Source organism: Paramormyrops kingsleyae, chromosome 25, assembly GCF_048594095.1.
Source record: "Paramormyrops kingsleyae isolate MSU_618 chromosome 25, PKINGS_0.4, whole genome shotgun sequence".
NCBI lineage: Eukaryota > Metazoa > Chordata > Actinopteri > Osteoglossiformes > Mormyridae > Paramormyrops > Paramormyrops kingsleyae.
The window spans coordinates 5,885,091-5,907,277 of NC_132821.1; the positions used below are offsets into that span (position 1 = coordinate 5,885,091).

General features: G+C 41.8%; 1 long non-coding RNA gene across 1 annotated transcript; it reads left to right on the forward strand.

Moving 5' to 3' along the window:
• The first annotated feature begins 13,532 nt into the window (after nt 1–13,532).
• Nucleotides 13,533–21,949, forward strand: LOC140583082 (uncharacterized). The gene is made up of 3 exons (XR_011985873.1): nt 13,533–13,711; nt 20,756–21,305; nt 21,830–21,949. It is a non-coding gene; the product is annotated as an uncharacterized lncRNA (long non-coding RNA).
• The last annotated feature ends 238 nt before the right edge of the window (nt 21,950–22,187 follow it).

A 22,187-nucleotide genomic window follows, 5' to 3' on the forward strand; every position in this document is an offset into this window, starting at 1 on the left:
CATATTATATCTGTGTGCCCTGTGTTAAAGCGCAAGGAAGCTCGTACAGCAGCTAGAAAAGTGAATGTTGCTGCCTGCCCCAACAGTTCTTCGCCCTCGTCCTCTCGTATTGACGCTGCTTTCGAACCATTTGTATTTCCGGGGTTGGTTTCGCTCAGTGAGATGGATGCTCGGCACCCTGTGACTATCCTGCGGGATACGGGGAGCCGCTCAGTCCTTCTTGGTGGAAGGGGTTATTCCCCTGTCTGTCAATACGTACTGTGGTACGGATGTGTTAGTGCAGGGAATTGATTTGTGTGTGGCTGGAGTTCCCCTGCACACCGTTTATTTGTGTACTCCCGATTTCTCGGGATACGTGCGAGTAGCTGTCCAGCCCCAGTTACCTGTCCCAGGCATTACGTTTATTCTTGGGAATGACATAGCGGGGAAGAGAATCGTTCCTCTACCCGAAGTCGTTCTGGACCCTGTGCTGTGTGAAAATGATGTAGCGGTGGAACACCCGACGGTGTTTCCTGCGTGTGTGCTTACTCGTGCACAGCGGCGCCAGCTTGCCGACATTGACCTCGAGGACACGTTCATGTCCGTGCCAGTGTTGGATAAACCTTCGAAGGTTGAGTCTGTGACCCCGGATCCTAATCACTCTGTTCCCTCCCCTGAAGTTCCCTCTAGTAAAGACGCGCTGATCTCGGCTCAGAAAGAGGACCCTTCATTGGAACCCTGTCGTGTCTCTGCCATGGACAAGCCGGACGTAAAGGAGCACCCCACAGCATACTTCTTTCGCGATCAGATCCTAATGCGACAGTGGTCCCCACCAGACTCGCCTTTTGAGTGGGCTACGGTGTTCCAGGTGGTAGTCCCGCGATTGTACCGTGCTTATGTTTTGTCCTTAGCTCATGATCACCCGTGTTCAGGTCACCTCGGTATCCGGAAAACGTTGTCCCGTGTGTTGCAGTATTTCTATTGGCCGGGAGTTAATTCGGATGTGAAAAACTACTGTAAAACTTGTCATGTCTGCCAGGCTGTGGGTAAGCCAAATCAGATAATTGCACCTGCCCCGTTACGTCCCATCCCTGTATTCGGAGAACCCTTTGAACATGTCATTATAGATTGTGTCGGCCCGTTGCCGAAGACTCGCTCGGGTAATTGTTATCTATTCACTTTGATGTGTGCTGCAACTCGCTACCCGGAAGCTATACCCATACGTAGTCTTCGGACTCCGGTGATTGTGAAGAGCCTAATCAAATTCTTCACCACGTTTGGGCTTCCAAAGTATGTACAATCGGATCAAGGTTCTAATTTCACGTCCAAACTATTCGCCCAGGTGATTCGTGAATTGGGAGTTCGTCACTCCGTATCCAGTGCCTACCACCCAGAGAGTCAGGGGGCGCTGGAGAGGTTCCATCAAACCTTTAAAAATATGCTGCGTACCTTCTGCCTGGATGCAGGAAAGGAATGGGATGAGGGGGTACCTCTCCTCCTTTTTGCTATTCGTGATACTGTGCAGGAATCAACCGGGTTTAGTCCTGCCGAATTAGTGTTTGGCCATACTGTGCGAGGCCCTCTGAAAGTGTTGCAGGAACAATGGCTGTCTCCCTGTGTATTTCCCCCTATCCAAGACGTGTGTAAATATGTTAGCGCTCTTCGTGATCGCATGTTCGCGGTCAGAGCATTAGCCAGGAGAACCCTGGGCGTCTCTCAGGACAGGATGAAGAGACGATTTGACAGTTCCGCCCAACACCGATCGTTTCAAGCCGGAGATCGGGTGCTCGTTCTTCTGCCACTGCCAGGCTCCTCCCTCCGTGCCCGTTTCTCTGGTCCTTATGTGGTCCAAGAAAAGCTGAGCCCTACTAATTATGTATTGGCAACCCCAGATCGTAGAAGGAAGACTCGTATGTGTCATGTGAACATGTTGAAACCCTACCTCGAACGTTCGGTGCCTCGCCCCTCGCTCGCTTTGGATCAGCCGCCTGCTCCTGTTGGCATCGCATCTGTCACCACGTACTCGCCCGAGACAGATGACTTGCATCTTGGTAGGAACTGTTTGCCTTGCGCTCGCCTTCCTAACTCCGAGGCCCTGCAGAACCTTTCGGCTCGTCTCAGACATCTGCCCCAGTCTGCTCAAACCGACCTGTCATCCCTGGTGAGTCGGTTCCGGTCCCTATTTTCGGACACCCCATCGCGCACCCCTGCTGCTGAGCACGACATAGACGTCGGTGCTCACCCTCCCATTAAACTGCACCCGTATAGGGTAAACCCACAGAAACGGTCTCAGCTCGCTCGTGAAACCTCTTACCTGTTAGATACCGGTCTCGCGGTGGTGAGTAGCAGCCCTTGGTGTTCCCCGTGCCTCTTGGTTCCCAAGCCTGACGGAACGTTTCGTTTTTGTACCGATTATCGGAAAGTCAACGCGGTGACCAAGCCAGATGCATACCCGCTGCCGCGTATGGAAGACTGTGTGGATCGCATTGGCTCTGCCAAGTTCGTGACCAAGTTAGACCTATTGAAGGGTTACTGGCAAGTACCGTTAACTCCCCGTGCCTCTGAAATCTCTGCTTTCGCCACACCTGATACCTTCCTCCAGTATACAGTAATGTCCTTCGGTTTGCGTAATGCACCGGCAACCTTTCAGAGGCTGATGCATCGGGTTCTCGGTGACGTTAGCAATTGTGAAACCTATTTAGACGACGTTGTCATTTACTCGGACACCTGGGAGCAGCACATCTGCTTGTTGGAACAAGTGTTCATTCGTTTGCAGACCGCCTCGCTCGTCCTCAACCTAGAGAAATGTGAGTTCGGACAGGCAGCCGTAAGTTATTTAGGTAAATTAGTTGGACATGGAAGGGTTAAGCCCCTGGACATCAAGGTCCAGGCTATCACTTCCTTCCCTGTTCCCCGGTCGCCTCGCGAGTTACGACGATTCTTAGGAATGGCTGGTTATTACCGTTGTTTTTGTAAAAACTTCTCCGATGTTGTTGCGCCCCTGACCCAGCTGTTACGAAAAGGGGTGCCTTTCGTTTGGTCCCCAGCCTGCCAAGCCGCCTTCGATTCCGTGAAGATGCTACTTAGCAGCTCCCCCGTCTTAGCGGCCCCAGACTTCTCTAAGCCTTTCAAATTGGAGGTGGATGCCAGTGGGATCGGTGCTGGTGCTGTCCTTTTGCAGGAGGACAACCGTGGACTCGACCACCCCGTTTGTTACTTTTCTCGGAAATTTGTGAAGCATCAATTAGCCTATAGTACCATCGAGAAGGAGGCCCTCGCTCTCTTATTTGCGTTGCAACATTTTGAGGTATATGTGGGGGAGACTCCCCAGCCGGTGATAGTCTACACTGATCATAATCCTTTGGTTTTCCTGTCCCGCATGTGTAATTCGAACCAGCGCCTCATGCGTTGGGCACTAATCGTACAAGCCTTCAATATAGAGATCAGGCATAAGAAAGGTGCTAGCAATCTTGTGGCCGATGCCCTCTCGAGATCCTGACTACTGTGGTTATGTGACATGTTCTGTTTGTTTTCTTATGTTTATTTTGTGATTTTTGTTGTTTTTTGTTTGGGATCTGTGTATATTGGTGACCCGTGTGGGTTCACTCTTGTGTGGGGGGGTGTTACGTGCCGTAAGTTTCGGGTACGTGCCGTAAGTGTTACGTGCCGTAAGTTCAGGAGGATGCCTGCAGGTCCTTCGGACGTCCTGCCCACTCGCCGATTGGTCAGCCGCCCCCTCGACTCCGCCCTCTGGACCTGACCCCGCCTCCCTTGCCCTCGGAGCGTTTCCGGTTCGCCAGCTGAAGAGTTCGCCGCTTCGTCCCTTCGTTGCCCGCTACTTGCTTCTCGCCTGCTAGCTCGCTCTTTGTTCGTTTTTGCTTTATTGATTGATTGATCGTGTATGACTGTTTTGCCCTTGACTTCCGATTCTCGCCTCGCCCTTATTTGTACTTTCGCCTTTGTTTCTGATTGCTTGATTGGTTTTGGACTTTCGCCTGTGTTTCGACTTCGCCTCTCGGTTTTCCCTTTTGATACCTTTGCCTCGGCTTGGTGTTTCGTGTTTCACTAGGTGTGTAGGGAGTGTCTGCCTTTTTGTTTATTCGTTAACGTGGGGATTATTGTTTGTTTGGTCAGGGAGATAGATTTAGGCATTGTTGTTTCGTTTCACCATTTTCTTTGTGTTCACTTAGGTAGCTCAGCTTGGGTTACTCGGTAGATGTGCTTTTGTTTGTTTCTTTGGCCTTTGTCACTCCTGACGTTCGTTACACCTAGTGTTTGTACTGTGTTTGTGAAAAACTATAAAAAAAGACTCCCTCTGTGTCCCGTGTTCCCTTCTCCTAGCCCTAGTTGTGCTGTCCTCCCCAATCCCTCCTTCCCTTTCACTTTGTTGCGGTCCAACCCTAGACTGGATCGTAACATATTATATATACATTTCCACTCTCTTACAGTATTCATAAAGTAATTGATTTTGAAACATGTACCTCCTGTTTTTTGAAGTTTAATAAACATCTTAGGATAGATGTCTTTGTATAGTAGAAGCTCCTCTAAGCCATTCAATATATCTGATACAGATCCTTCTGAGGAAACACCAAGTTCAGAACAAGCAGAAACCAGCTCTGACTTCTGTGGCTGTAAAATAGAAATAAACATGTTAAAAATACATCTAAATGTGATTTATTGGATAAGTGTGGTAATATACAGAAGACGATCTCTGAATGAATAAAGATACTATCAAATATCCTGCTTTAACCATCTGATCAGATATTTGCACACCACTTGAGGATGCTGGACTATGTGCAACACACAGGTGCAACTCCCACACTAAATACCCACCATCACTGTATTCTTCAGCAAGGTACATAATCACAGGTTACTCTATGGGATTGTTCATATAAATCTAGATATAAACCACTTTAGACAAAAGCATCTGATAAAATAAGCAATTAAACATCTCAATAATCAATGAATGTTGGTCACTCTCTAGAGCAGCTTCAGGTAAATAGCACAATGTTACTACCTTCTTGGATTCAAGTAGGTGAAGAAAGGTGTCTTCTGAAATTGAACCCTTGGGTTTAGCATCAGAATCTGACAGATGTCTTGAAAACCCTTTTAGGACTTCTGTTTTTGGCACAACAGGTCCCACTCTACTCAATGCTCCAATCCAAGGGGCGAAAGCAGAGTAGGAAACTTTACCAGTAAATGGATTCTTTGACTTTGTACCTAAGGAACGTAAAATTTTAAGTTCATTCAAAAGAACAAAAACGCAACAAAAACTGTATTGCACTATAAACCCAGGTGACAAGGTGACAGATCTGATTCCCAAATGCAGCTGGTATATCACAGTATCCCTGAGCAAGACACTTAACCTTAAAGTTATGCCAGGGGTCTGTGTAATTGGTAACAATGTATTCTAATGTAAATGTAAATGTTTTGTGTAAAATTATCAGCTACATAAATATGTAAGTAAAATACTACCATCACAGAATCCAACAGCAATGAGTTCTTTCTCAAGATCTTCCCATCTCTTTTCAATATTAACAGACAAATCAGTCTGCTGAATATCTTCTGGTGGCCTTTTCAACAGGTTTACTGTTATTTGTGGAAAAAAATAAACATTTTAGAATTCAATTTTATTTTAGATCTCATTAGTCATATTTTTATCTTATAAGGAAATTTTGCCATAAGATACTCACCTGGTAGGTCGAAGGCAACTTTCAAGTTTGGATTAGCAATAAGGATGGGAGGATGGTGTCCACAGCGGTTACAGCAGAATTCATATTTGTAATCGGTCAGTGCAGAGAAATGGAAAAATGCTTTCCTCAGGTTGTTGTGATGTAGATGAACATCAAGGTGATCCTCCATCATTGAAAGGAAACGGCCGATTGCAGTATTGTGCTGCATAAAAAGTACATATTTATTAGTATAATTGCAGAATATGAAAAGAATGAAAGTGACACTGTAGTTCTGTGATTAAAGGAGATTTTACCTTAACTGCTGTAGTAAGCATGGAACACAGTGGAATGCTCAACAGCACTTTATTATTGAAGTTGTGGAAGCCAGATTTATATTCCTGGAAGCGCACCTGCATGTTGCACACTAAACAGTTTTTCACAGATATTTGAACACCTACATAAAAAAAAGAACAATTGGTTAATCAGGGTCTGTTTGAAGAAAAGTATTGTTGTTAAGAATATACCTTAATTGTATCACAAACCTTTTGTCACTGAATAAAGACCATAGATTATGGCATTTGAAGTCACAACTTTAGGGTTTGAAAGTTGTGGTCGTGTGGGACCAGGACAGTATGGACATAGAGACTCTTCGGGGTCAAAGGCAGCTGGAAGAGGCTTCTGTTCCCTTTTCAGATCTGGGGGAAGACTTTCTGGAATTCGTTTAAATTCCCATAAATAACATGTCATCTTCTGTATTTCACTTGAAGAAAAAAAATCAGAAGTCTCTTCCAAATCTTCAGCTTCAGGTTCAATACTATCGCTCATCTCCTGGTCTTCTGCTGTTAAAAGGTCCTCTTTCTCTTGATAAAGCCACCACATTGCCAGGCACATGTGAGAACATCTGCGTAGCTTTCTAGTGCTTCTGCAAGGGCAATAGCACTTGCCAGACACCTTGTCAAAGGTCACTCTGGTTCGGCCAAATAGACACCATGCTTCTTTTTCATTTGTATATACAGAAAAATAAACATGTCTTCCAGAATAACCATACTGATCATAGAAGACTGGGTAGACTGCGCAGGCACCTTCAGCAGCTGCTGCAGTGTCAATCTTAATGCATTCCAGCCTCCTCTCTTTGGATATTAACCCCCGATCGGCCATTGATTCCATAGTCTCCGCTTTAAGTTCTTCTGGACTGACATAAACAGGTGCATTGGAAACTCTTCTGAGATGTTCACACTCCGTACCTGGTTTACCACTAAGCTTTGCTAAGGACATAAATTCCCTGCAGTCTCGCAATTCACAGTCAATTGCTTGTGATGGTGTAGACTTACAGACATGAATTGGAGTTCTGAGTCCTTGTTTATGTTTAGCAGTAAAAAAGATGCCTTTCTCTACATCAACACATACAATGGGCTCTGAATCCCAGCTATGATGTTTTTTTTCATGTCTCCTAAGGCTTGCAGTACAGGTGAAAGAGGCCTTGCAAATGGAGCAGTTATGTAGCTCTACAGTTGCAGCTGCGACAACCTTTTTCTCACAGTCTGGCTCGTCCTCAAATGATCTTTTTCCAATGTCTGAAAATAATAAAAATAACATTAACAATAGGTACAAATTAAATATTTTAGACATAAAATATACTATTTCAATGATGTAAATTATCTATGCGTAATGTAATTTTAAAAAATTACAGTAATGCAGAAATATATAGGTATTATCGTATTGGCCCGCAAATGTATTTTGAGGAAAATACTCGTTTTGTATTTGGGTCAACAAGATATATGATTGTATGAAAAGGAAGCAATTTGCTAAATATACTTCTATGGTTCTTTAGAATATACGGTGAATTATCAATTATTTCAGCATCAGATATTCTGACTGATGATGGAGACAAAATATTTGGTATAAAATTTTGCACTCACATCTCTCTACCAACAGACATATGTATGTATCTGTCAATGCTTAATAAAAAATGTATAATTTCAGACTTTTCTAATTTGTCTGCATTTTATATTGTTAGTTCTATCTTTGTTAGGAGTATAGTGTACACAAAGTTATATACTGGAAAATAGGCAGTGGACAGAGACAAGGCTAACTCAATTCAATTTAATTAAAAAAATCTTTTTAAAATTATATAAAAATATACCTTAATTACATCTTATAATTTACCCTTACAATATTTAGAAACATAAAAGCCAATCCTCAAAGTTGTGTAATTTAATAACTGCTGCTAATCATTTAACAAACCTTTTTCAAGTTCTGTCTTTTTCGCAGCCAGAACAAGTCCTGAAATGTAAATACATAGGTACATGTTAATTGTTTAGATTACAAGATTAAATTATATCTTGGTAATTTTAATTCATTTGTGCAGATGTATGCTTAAAACATATGTGAAGTCGATCAACGTTCATTCCAAATTATTACCATGTTTTTCTAGATGCGCAGTAAAGTTGCAATGCCTCAACACCACCTTTTCACACCTAGGGCAATGCCAATGAGCTCTTTTTTGTTCTTTGCCTTTATGGCAAAAACAAGGGATGGTGAACCTTTCTGTTGAAAAACAATATGAGTGAGCTTAAAACATGTACAGGTCCTCCAGCTTTACTAAAAGCAGAAACTTAAAAAATTAAAGTATTTATGCATTGCTGATTATTTTGGCCTGTATTATCAGTACCTACACTCTCAGAAACAAAGGGTCAAATAGTATCTTTCCAATAGTATCACTGGGGCTGTACCCTTGTAATTGTTCATGTTAAGGTACAGAAATGGACTCTGGGGAACATCCCAAAGATACAAACAGCATTAATGTACCATCAGGTGTATAGAAATTTTGCCCATAGTCCATTTCTGTACCTTAAAAGGTACAATTTCTTACAGCTAATGGAACAATTGGCAAACCCTTGAGGGTGCAGCTCCAGTGACAAGCAAAGGTAAAAGTAAAAAGAAAAAATACACTTTTAGCTTAGAATGTAGAAGGCCTAAAATGATCAAATATCGTCTTTGGAAATGATTTATAGTTGTAGATCTTGCATATAAGCCAATGCGTATCTTTCTCAGTTTGGTGTAATTTAACGCATGTACTCACCTTCGTTATTGTCAACAAAACATATTGCAAATTTCCAATGCTTTTGTTGAACGTGTCAACGATGCAAAAACTGGATCTCGACAATATTGGCAGTTTTCGTTTTTTATTAATTCTTCGCATGAGGTAAAATTAAAACTTTGTAGAGTCATTTTTAAACAGCGACGCTCTCCTGTTTAATTCTAGCTGAAGATGCGACCATAGACAAACTCTAAAGGGGAGGAGTTTCAGTTGATTTTCAACCATTGACCGTAAGGGAGACCTCTCTAAAACTAATCCTTAATGTTACAGAAATTTGGAATCATCTGAGGAGGAATTACTCAGGATTTATGGTGTGTAATCGTAAGATAAAGAAGAATAGAGTCAGAAAATGTCTGTACCATACCAGATACCATTTTGATTTTAAGGGCATTCAAATTGTACAGTAGCCCCCCCCCCCATACACAGGTGAAATATCCCAAGACTCGCCCCTATGGCGAGCCAAATTGTCTTCAATTGGCATAAGGCTTACTCATCATAACTTAAGTATTACTAGTAAAAATAAAATTGATTTCTTTTTGGTAGTAAAATGTACAGTATTCAATATATCCACAATGCAACTTTTACTTGTAAGAATTGTATTTTTACTAGTAAGAATTAATATTATAGAGCTCTATATACTATATTAATATTATGAAAATCCATTGTATTTTTGCCTGACATATCCTCAATTCAATTTTGACTAGTAACAAGGCATATCTACCTGAGTAAAGTAAATGCTACAAGAAAAATAACTATCTGAACACTATAATTGAATGCGTTCTAAACAAACTGAACTTTTATGGCTTTTCAACACCTTTCTCAACTCCTGTCTCGGGTTTCACCTCACCCCGTGTCTTGCGTTCTCATTGGCTGTTGCTAGGACACTTTTCACACCTGCAGGATTTGGAGTCGCCGGCAAAGTCTTTTATCGCGCCTGATATTCAGCAGACATATTGGCGACTCCGTCGGGTCGTGTCTTTAAATTGTAAAGTGTTTCTTTTTATTTAACAAATACTACGATTAGTCAGAAATGTTTATGTTGTAGCTTGCAATGGTGATAGGTTATTCATGAAAACAGTGAAATTATTTCAGATTCATAAATCACTCCAATTTATAATTAAGATTCATTCATGAAAATGACAGGGAAAGGATCATCTTGGTTATCAGCGGTGATTTTATTAATGAGAAACAACACACGGGAACTATATCATACACTGAGTAATTTTAGGCATGTTATAATTCACAGTACATTTTACAGAATAACTGAAGCAGAATCAAACTGTTTCAAAGCCACAATTCAACAATGCACATAAAACAGGACAAGAAATATACAGTAATTTAAGTACCATTTTGTTAAAAATAAAAAGAAATTACTACTAGAGGAGTAGAGAAAATGGAATTGGTTTAAAATGTATGAACCAAAAAGTAATATTGTGTTGAAGTTAGATATGAGTACAAATTGAAATAGCTATATTTGGATTAAAAGTGCAAGGTAAATGAATAAGTAGGCTCCAGTATTCTGTCAAGTATAGGATTTGTGAACATGATTCTAGAAAAATGTATATGCTTACAAATTACAGTGAGGCCAAGTTGACATAGGAACTTGTGCAGGTGCCGGTAATGTTTAGAATCAGTAGTTGTCAATAGTGTATGACTTTTTCTTTGTGATATTGGCATTTGTCTGTCAGCACATAAATGCTATATTAATCCTCATCATTCTTGTCATTTGACAAATCTAATTCAGGTTGTAGAACGATATAGGGTCGAGTGGAGACGGTTGCAACATGAGCCAATTACATCATGGCTTGTTCCTAAAATCAAGAATGAACTATAGTGATGATATTCACACTGCACACACTCAGTGAGCCCCTTCTTCTTCCTGGAAGAAGGAAGCCACATATGATCATTCCTTCTGCAAAAAATACTTTTCAGGGTAAAAAAGTACATTTTATGACGATCAAAGTTTTTGTCATACTGTGTAAATTGTTTGCGTAAAGCATTGTAAAGTCATGTTATTTTAATCAGTGTTTTCTTAGCTTCAAACAAGCATCAGTAGCATGTGTCAAAGCTATTGTGTCAAGCTAGTACAGCAAATTTTACTGTGGCTGTCAGTGTAGGGACAGATGTGTACACACACACACACACACACACACACACAAAAACCAAACAGACAGACACACACACACACACACACACACACAATGACTTACTTGCCGTTATGTATTACTCTGTCTAATGATGTTGTAATATATTAATGTATTACAACACATCCATGTCAAGCGTCTTGGGATGACTGTTGTGAAAGGCGCCATATAAAATTGAATTGAAATTCATATGCATATTGCTATATTGTTTATGTTATACTGCATTACATTTGCCAACTGGACGTCCCATTTTTTAAAACAACGTGACAATCTGAAGTAACTGTCATGTACCACTAGGGGCGCGTCTTTGGAATAGCTACGATAGCTTTCGTTACACATCAGGTTTTCAATGTTTTTTTTTATTAATAAATGGTAGATATTGCATTCACGTTCTCTCAGCAGAGTAATGCTTACAGCGATGTGAAAAAATACGCTTATACAAAGCGTTGGATTATGAGTGCGCTGCCAGAAATCGTATTTCCCCCGCAGCGTGACAATCTGAAGTAACTGGCATGTGCCACTAGGGGCGCGTCTTTGGATGAAAAACAATAGCATATCATTGCCATAACTTCTTTGTTTTGTCATTAAGTAACAGTAGAAATCACGTTCACATCTTCCCACGTATTATGTTTCCATTAATATAGCCTAATAAATACGACAAGACTAAGTGGTGATTAAAAACAGAACTGCTAATGATTGAATATTGGTTTGTTTTGGACGAATATACCTTCAGTGGCACTCAACGTTCTGCCACGGGATAATCAGACAAGTCAGACTGTACTACGAGACACTGCCAATACGTGCATGCCAGACGTAACAGTACAGTTCTGCGCTGTCCCGTGACAGTGCAGTGCTGTCCCGTGACAATGCCGGCGTAGTCACGAGACACTGCCTTTACGTGCATGACAGCAACAATAACACTGGGCTGCCCGCAGACGTGCCTGTCTGAAAATCGGCGTAGTGCACTCGGATATCGGCCGATGCCGATACATTAAAAAATGCTAAATATCGGCCCGATATATCGGCCGGCCGATATATCGGTCAACCTCTACCAGAGACCCACACAACAATTACGTTTCAAACTACATTTTCAGACAACTTCACATTATATGTGATCATAGAGCTAAATTATTCCTTATTAGTTATGAAAGATTATTACATTTCTTACTTACACGGTGACTATACCCTTATTAGACTGCATTTTCCACCATCGCTGATGTATTTACCCGGGACTAAGCTTCTAACTACAGCTCAAGAACTGTAGTTCGAACTACGCAACTTTACAACAGTGTTGCTCCACTATGGTCTTGGGAAATGCATCCCAGAACGGAAAGGTTAAAGAGGAGCTTTTTCCCCCAGGTCATAATGCTCCTAAACCAGGACAATACTCAATGCCACTAGGTGCTGCTTCACACTGTCCAAATCATTGGCACATACCTCAGGCCTCTTGCACATTGCACTTATATACCTCTTACCTATCACTTATGTATAGATTATGTACAGCTGAACATTTCATATATTTTTTATCTTATTATTTTTCTTATATTTTTCTATATTTTGTTACTCTCTTATCATGCACAGCTGCTCAGAGTGACCAGGGTTACATTCCACTACATGTTGTGTGTGTACAACTGTGTACATGACGAATAAACCTTTTGAATCTTCAATCTTAAATTTTTGTAAAGTACAAATTCCGACCTTCCTGGCAATATATCACATGTTCTGGGGCCTCATTTCTACATGCCACTTCTGTGGACTTTTAGATTATGCAGGGCAGCTTCCCTATTGTTACAGTGTATAGGACAAAATGGATAATTACAAATCCTGCCCCAAACACTTTTAAATGTTTTCGTAAAATACAAATTTAGCCTTTTCCACTACTATATGCCAAGCCTGGGGGACTAATTTCTACATGCTACTTCCATGTTTAAATGTAACAGATTTGCTTTGCAATTTTCTTTTTCTTTCTTGTATTAATTCTGATATAATGACTTGTACAGTGCCAACCAATGTGACATTTCTATAATTGTGTAGATATTTCACATGAGTGTTTGCAAGGTGTACAGTAGCCTTACTTATATGAGAAAATGAAACCAGACAACACGAAGATATAGTTCGATAGTGTTTCGATATGAGATCTACAAAAATACTTAAGAATACACTTTTTTGGTGAAAGAAACATTTTTATTTATTGATTTATTACAATTTGTTTTACTCATCCAGAACAGGCACCCACAAACTGTGACGTTCATGGTAGCTGGACGTCCAAATGCAAATTATACGCGACTAGAGAACGCTCAACAAATGATATATAGAACATTTTCAATTTTTTTTTTTCAAAAAAACCAATAATAAAATAATTGTTAAACATTAACAACAATAAGGATTTCGGACAATCGTATTGTACTCTGTAATATGGATGACAAAATTGCACTGGCTGAACGCGCAGCTGCTGTGCCTTGCTGAGCTCCTCGAACACTCATTTGTTTACGTCCAGCGTATACTCCACCCCTGCAGCTGACGGCAGATCGCGCTCCACGTCACGTTTGCTGCAGACACACCTCGAACGCACCCCGTGATTAGGTAACGTCGTATGGGTTTCTTTCTATGCCACGTGATCTGTCTACGCGGCGTGCGTCTTTTGCGACACGTCTGTTTATAAACACGGAATCCGCTGTTTGTAAACGGTTCGCATTTTACCCTCACCCCACCAAAAAGGCGTTCGGATGAAATGCTGGGCTGGTTCGTCAGTGCTGTGTTTGTGCCCGTTTGTGCTGCAAAAAATAAGATGTGCTGCTGGCGGTCATTTTAAAAAGGTATTACAATATTAATATCCAGCTTCATGAAGCGTAATTTGTCCGTGAGTCTTTACACTTGTTTTAAATGTAATAATCCGCAATTTACAATATGACTATGTAAAAGTATTTACTGTTGTTTCTCATTGTTTCTGTGAATGTCTGCATGCAAAATAAGCAATACCATCTGACATTAAACATGTTTAGCATATGCATATGTAGGGCAGTAGCTCTAATGCACCGCTAACTAAGTGGCGTCATGGTATGACTTATTTTGGCTATTATCCATCTATAACTTATAAGTTAGCTCCGGTGGCCAGTGGCCTGGGGGGTATTCCAGAAAGCTTGGTTAACTTACCATTTGGTAAATCTTAACCTCTGGGTTGATATACCCCAAACCCGCATACCATGAGTATGTCGGTTCCAAAACACCTGAGAAGAGTAAGTTCAATCAACCTCCTATTGCTTACCCAGAGTTAATGCGCGTGCACCGTGCATACATAAAGACGTTTTCAATTGATCGCCGATTTCACGAGTCAGAATGGAAAATCAAAGTGAAAAAAAGAGAGCGGCATACTTCACAGAGGCGGAGTTGGAAGTTTTAATGCACGCATATGAGGAATTCAAGCCAATAATAATGAAAAAAAGCAATACGGCTGCATCGGCTAAAGAAAGAGTTGGCTTGGCAAAAAATAAAGGACAGAATAAATGCGTGTGTATTAAATTGCAAATTTGACATCGCCTCCCCTTTTATTATAATGCAAAATAATTAAACACATAACCCTTCCGCATCCTTTTTACTGTTAAATCACTATGAAAGCATTTACTTTTCCTGCCATTCATTTCTTTAGGTTAAAATAACAATGTGTCTCGACTAGGAATATATGGTTTCTTATTTAATAAGGTGTAATCCTTCTGGAGACAGAAGAACTTTGAGCCAAGTCAAAATGAAACACAAAAACATTCTGCAAAAAGGTTATTGATTACACGATCACTTAACTATTTATTAAACACGATTTAGTATATTCTTTCTGTCATGTAGCTAATAGAAAAAAGGCTGAAGCCCGTCTAACTGGCGGGAGCCCACCACCACCTCCCCTCACCCCATCTGAGGGCAACCAGTGGTAACCAGCATTGTACTGTCCTGTAATGATTACCTATAGTTAGTGGAAAAAAGTAATGAGTTTGATGATTTTAACAAGGCAAAAAATTAAGGATACAAAATCAAGTTACCTGCACATTGATACTATGAATAGATTTCCTCCGCTATCTCGCTGTACTTGTATAGTGACAATAAAGACATCTATCTATCTATCTATCTATCTATCTATCTATCTATCTATCTATCTATCTATCTAACATAGTCTCCCTCATTTATTAAAGGAGCTTTAATAGGAATGTAGGTGCCATCAATGCACCCAATTATGAATGAATGAATGAATGCCTTTTATTGTCACTATACATGTATTACATGTATTCCAAATTACATTTGGAAACCCTGAAATAGAAAGTCATATAGGGAAGTATCAAGTGTGTGTGTGTGCAGGATGAATGCATGTAGGCTATAGATATAAATAGTATGACTATATATTAAATATGCATCATAGATTTTACTACAAAGGACAAACCTACCACTCTGTGGAATTCCTCTTTAATAACACGCAGAGCTTTATGGACAGGGAACTGTATAAACGTGTGTAAGAAGCGTTAAGTACCAGACATACTGTGCGAACGGCTCTACACACAGTTGCCTTTCCCACATGCTCTGCGTCGCCCATATTGTACAAAAAATGCCCTGACGCAAAAAACCGAAGCGCTATGTACAGAATGTTTTCTGTGCTAAGCGCAGACCCGCGGTTTGGGTTTGTGACATTTGCAATATGCGGTTTCAAGAGATGTTAAGTAAATGAACGATTCTTTTGAAAACTGATAACGCTTTTTCAAATAATCATTAGGAAATGACAAGACATCAATACGCGGTCTTATAACTCTCTCCCGGCGAAAAAAACCTTGTATAATTTATGCCTCCACGTTCACAGGATCGTCATCAAAAGGGCACGCCATGCTCAGTAACCTTCTGCAACAAACTTACCCTGGAACATAACCTGCTCAGTAGCAGGTTATCTTCAGAGAGTAAGCTGCTATGGTTACGTACATACCCAGAAAGTTAACCTCCGTTTTTGGAACCGAAAGTTGAGGTTATCCACTAACTTACCCTTAAACTTACCCGGGTATGTCACATAACCTGCTTTCTGGAATACCCCCCTGTACTACGAAGCGGGGTTACTGGCTTATCGGGGTAACTTGTCGGATTTAAGGTAGCACCGTTTAAATGGACCTCATATTCGTTCATTTACATTTTGCCCAGACTACCTTAAATCCGACAAGTTACCCTGATAATCCAGTAACCCCGCTTCGTAGTACAGGCCACGAGACACCGTAGTCCTTACGCTGGTTTCGAGTGGATGGCATGTTATTCTTTAATTTGCTCTTGCTACCCAGAAAGGTAAGCAGTGTTAATGGCTGCTCTCCTTTTATATTAAAATATCAGAGATAAGACTGCCCACCCATCCAGTTTGTAAATATGTTCTGTTAAATGTGAGGTTCAGATGCAGACTGTGTGGTTTGGAGTATTAAGTTAGATGTATTGGTACTGGATTGTTATCTGTAACTTTGGTTTGTTAATTGTCCGTCTGAAGGCTATGTGCGGCTAACGAGTTAATTTAGTTAGTAAAATATAACGATGTAAAGGCATGCAAGGGATGATGTAAGTAAAAGTACTGTATTTATGTTCTTTTTAATATTTACTTTTGAGCTGGAAATTGTACGTTTTAACTGATCTCGCTACCCCAAAAGCACGGAGCGGCAGCAGAGAGAGAGACAGAGAGAGAGAAACTGTGTCCTGATTTACATAACGCGCGTCAGTCTCAACCACAATCCCTAACCTGAGTGGCTGGTGTTGTTCTGCTCCTGCGCAAAGGAACATGTTCCCTTTTAATTCAAGGTCCTGTGGAAATTCTGAGAGCTGTGCTTGAAATGTTGCATCTGAAACTCTGGGTTGTGTTTCACCAGCCGGCCAGACTCCGAAACTGCATTTCCTCAGGAGTATGCTGCACATCATGGACATGTGACAGACATTTTGAAGGACCTAAATCAATCTGTCTATCAACTGCTTGTTGTAGCGCTGACACTCCTCTTGTACTGAGTGTGTTTTGGTCAGTGGATACAAATGCAGTGCTGCGTGAAGCACCAGCATAGCGTAAGCATGTTTTTGAGGAACATTTGTTCTTAGCCACTATGCTGGGCACTACTAATAGTGCATTTGAAATAATAGCAGAAATGTTGCACTCTGCACTAACCAGCTGAAGTCCTCCTTTAATTTGTTGAGCTCCAAATATGTCCCTTAGTATTTTACCTCTCAGCATGTAGATGTCTTTTTGTACACCCTTTTCTCCCATGGTTTTCATCAGTTGAAAAATCTCCACATTGCTTGCTTCTTGAATGACATACTGTTACAAAAGGCAGTGCAGAGGCACTGACAAAATGCATCAAAAGCACAGGTATTTTTGACATTCACTCTGTGTCCACACACATTTACAGGTTGCAGGTCTCTGACATTTCTATTCCTGATCAAACCTAATTTTGTTTTTTTCATTGTGACAGATGTGTCTGCATGTAGCCATTCTGTACACGGGGAGAGGTATGTCCCTCTTTGCTTTTTTGGTGGAACAGCAAGTTCTCACCAGTTTTCCACAACCTTGTCTTGAGGTGGATAAATTGGCTCCTGACTTTCTGAATCAGCTTTGACAGTGTCATCACAGATTTTTGGTGGGGAAATCTGGGAAACCACATCCCTTGCAACTGATATTCTCATGTGTCCTTCTAGGAACGATAAGTGGTGCATGACAAACTTATCTATACGCATTGGCAAGGTTTCATGTTTGAGGACAGAGTGCTTTAAATTATTAAATTCTGCCTCCACAGTAGCAGAACTAGCAGTGATGTTGAATGTTTTGAAGAATGGAACCATTATTGTCCACCTGCACATTTCCATTCTGTTAGCCAAGATGTTATGGCATTGATGTCATGTTTTTCAGATAGCATCTGAACAACAGGGACTTTCATGGCTGCTTCTTTGCTTCCAGGTATTAACACACCTTGATACAAAAAAATGTGTCCAGATACGCCTTGTGGACGCTTTAGTTTTTTGACGAGGGATCCAGTGGCATCAAAAGAAACAATACTGGAATGCTGTTTTGATTGCGTTTTATATTCATACATCTGTGATGTAGACCAGTAGTGTTATGTATTACGGGCTGGTGAAGCCACCGTATTAGTTACCATTGCTTTATGGGTAATGTAGTTTGTATATACCGGTGAGATCTGTATGTGCAGAGCATGCGGGAAGCTGTACTGTTTTTTCTACCTACTGCAATTGCATTAAAGGGAACAGTAGGAATGGCACCTCTGAGTCCGTGTATCTCTTTCTTAGTGGCCATACACAACAAAGAACTGGCGACGAGGTTTGACGGACCTGCGTGGCTATACTTCCGAGGGGAGGACACACATGTTGTGGTGCAAAAAGAAAAAGAAGGGAAAAAAAATTATTTATTTTTTAAAAAAAGGGGGGGCGACATGGCGAACTCACTGACGGGTGCCTTCGGGGAGTTTGATGAGATGGCCGAACAGTGGACCTCCTACACAGAGAGGTTTGAATTTTTTGTGTTGGCTAATGGTGTTACTGAAGAAAAGAGAGTAGCAACTTTTCTTAGTGTGATAGGTGCTAAAACCTACGGGCTGCTCAGATGCTTCCTTCAACCGGTAAACCCTGGTAGTAAAAGTTATGGTGAAATAGTGAAGACGCTGGCTAAACATTTTGCCCCTAAACCACTAGTTATCGCCGAATGTTTCAGATTTCACAAACGCAATCAAGAAGACGGAGAATCCATTGAGCAATATGTAGCTGTGTTAAAACAGTTAACTGAACACTGTGAGTTTGATGCAGCTTTGAATGACACGATCCGGGATAGATTGGTGTGTGGCTTGCGTAGTGAAGCAATACAAAAGCTCTTACTTAGCGAAGCGAATTTGACACTCCAAAAAGCAATAGAAATTTCCGTGTCAATGGAATTAGCGGCGAAAGAGGCTCAGCAACTAGGAGCTGCCGCCCGTGTCCATCGGGTGGATGCTGTATCTGGGAAAGAGAAGCAGAGCTGTTTTCGTTGTGGCAGGTTTGGACACTGTCCATTGGAGTGCTGGTGTAAAGACCTAACCTGCAGGAAATGTGGGGAAAAAGGGGCATATTGAAAGAGTTTGTAAAAGTTATAGAGAACACACAGTTACAAGCTCAGAAAAATTAAAATCTGGGAAGCCGTGGAAGCTAAAGAAAAACAATCTTCACGCAGTAAATGAGAGCACACTGCTAAGCAGTGGGACAAAGTCTGATGAAGAATTTCCAGTTAAAGTGCTCAGAGTAGAAGGCAAATCTCCAGCTTACTATGTCACGCCACTCCTAGAAGGACGACCAATCAGAATGGATGTGGATACAGGAGCTGCAGTTTCATTAATCTCACAGACTGTATTCCAAGAGCATCTAAAGCACCTCCCAGTAGCACCGGTCGATGTTAAATTGAAAACTTATACTGGTGAAACAGTGCCCATGCTGGGAAAATTGACTGTTCATGTTGAGCTAAATGTACAGAAAGCAACACTACCTGCCTATGTGACTGAAGGCAGTTTTCCATCCCTGTGGGGTAGACCATGGTTGGAAAAGTTTCGGCTGGACTGGACAAGGGTGCATGCCATTTCTGTGGGAGAGCAAGGGTTGGCTGGTGTTATAGAGAAGCATGCTGATGTCTTTAAGGATGAGTTGGGCAGCATGAAGGAGATCACAGTGAAGCTTTCAGTGAAATCCGACAGCCAACCAAAGTTTCTGAAAGCGAGAAATGTTCCTTATGCATTAAGGCCCAAAGTTGAAGCTGAAATTGAGCGCTTGGTTGGCATGGGAGTACTCAGCCCAGTGTCTTGCAGCGACTGGGCAACCCCAGTGGTGCCTGTCATTAAGCGTGATGGTTCGGTGCGGCTGTGTGGCGACTTCAAGGTCACTATTAACCCCGCTCTCATTGCTGAGCAATACCCACTTCCAGTAATTGAAGATCTCTTCGCTGGGTTATCTGGAGGAAAGAAATTCAGTAAAATTGACTTGAGTCAAGCATATTTGCAAATGCACGTGGATGAAGAATCTCAACACCTCCTGACAATTAACACACACAGGGGGCTTTACAAGTTCACTCGTCTGCCATTTGGGATCACATCAGCACCATCGGTGTTTCAAAAAGCGATGGACCAGATTTTAAGCGGCCTTGAGGGGGTTCAGTGTTATTTATGACATTTTAGTTACGGGAAAGGATGACGATGAACACCTGTGTAACATACGTAAGGCATTGGGTAGGCTTGAACAGTATGGACTACAGGTTCGTAAGGATAAATGTGAGTTTTTCAAGCTATCAGTTGAATATCTAGGCCATGTGATTGATGGTTATGGTCTACACACTGCACCTTCAAAGGTAAAAGCCATCACGGAAACCCCAGCCCCACAAAACGTTGCTCAGCTTCGATCCTTTTTAGGGCTGATAAATTACTATGGTAAGTTTATCCCACGGCTGGCAACGCTGCTGAAACCTTTGCATGAGCTACTCTGTGATGTAAAGAGATGGAAGTGGACCGTAGAGTGTGATAGTGCATTTAAGCAAACTAAAGCAGCTTTAACAGACAGCAGAGTACTTACTCACTTTGACCCATCGCTGCCCATTCAACTGGCATGTGATGCGTCACCCTATGGGGTATGGGCAGTATTGTCACACATACTGCCCTCAGGTGAGGACAGGCCTGTGGCATTCGCCTCAAAAACTTTGAGCTGTGTGGAAGCCAAATACCCCCAAATAGAAAAAGAGGCCCTGAATATAGTATTTGTAATTAAGAAATTTCACCAGTATCTATTTGGACGGAGGTTTGTTTTGTTAACTGACCACAGACCTTTAACATCCATCTTTGGCCCCCACACAGGTATACCATCACTAGCTGCAAGTAGACTGCAACGCTGGGCACTCATCTTGAGCGCGCATAACTTTGACATCAAATATCGACGATCTGAGGCACATGCCAATGCTGACGGGTTGTCTCGACTTCCACTGTCTGGACATTCATCTAGAGCTGTCAGTCAGCAGGATATCCTTTACTTCAGGATGGTGGAAGATGCTCCTGTTACTGCCCACCAGCTCAAGAGAGAAACTCCACTTGACCCAATTCTGTCACAAGTGCTTGACAGGGTGATGCGGGGAGATGCCCATTGCACCACGGATGTTGTATCTGATCTGCGACCATACCTAGTGAGGGGGAAGGAGTTGACGGTAGTAGCAGGATGTTTGCTCTGGGGAATGCGTGTCATCATTCCACAAAGGCTGAGGAAGTTGGTCCTTGACGAGCTACACTCAGGACACAGTGGCTCCTTATTACTGCAACAGCTCAGTGGGTAACACCAGCTGGGTGGGAGTCCAGTCTGCATGGACTCACTGGGTTTGCACTGCATTCCTCTCACAGTCCAAAAGACATGCAGGCAGGTGAACTGGTACCTCTGAATTACCCTGTGTGTGTGTGTGTGTATGTGTGTTTATGTGGCCCAGGTATACCTTACGTTGTGGGGACCAAATGCCCCCACAATCGTGATAAATGCCAGTTTTTGTTTTTTTTTTAACTTTTGGGGAAACTGTATTTTATAAAAAGCCATGACTTAAGGTTGTCATAGCGTTAGCATTTTTCCCATTGAAATGAATGAGCGGTCCCCATAAGGATGTTTACCCTACATGTGCATGCGTGTGTGTGTGTGTGGTTTCCTGGCATTGCTTTCTGGTAATTCATTTTTGTCCTCTGCAGAGGACATTATGTTCTGCTCATACCCCTCACATTACACACGCCACTCTATTAAGACCTGCTGGTCCTTACAGAGGCCAGTGAGAGCCCTAAGATGACAGGACATATGTGAGGGTGCTAACTTCTGCTTCCTGTCAAATCAAAATCAGAATTCAAATTAAAAATGTTTTTCCCTTGAGCTCTTTCATCCTTCACGCTCCCATTTCTCAGAGCACTAGGTATGGGACGATGGTGCCACCTGGTGGCTGGTAGGATGCCTCGCAGTTGTGGAAGGAGATGTCATCCAGAGTAATGCCCAGATACGTAATGTTGAACGTCAACACAAGGGAGCTGTTGAAGACAATCTGCAAGGGGGGGGGCAGCCAGCAGTCAGGAGGAGGATCTTTAATTTGTATGTAATGGGGGGAGGGCGTGAGACTGAACTATGATAATTGTGGCACACTGACGTCGCCAATGAATTTGACATAATTAACATGCACATGCAAACCTAGCCAGGCAAAGAGGTTGGCTTTTTTCTATTAAACTCTGGCCAATGAGATGAAGGGGCGGGTCCTCACTGGCTCACTTT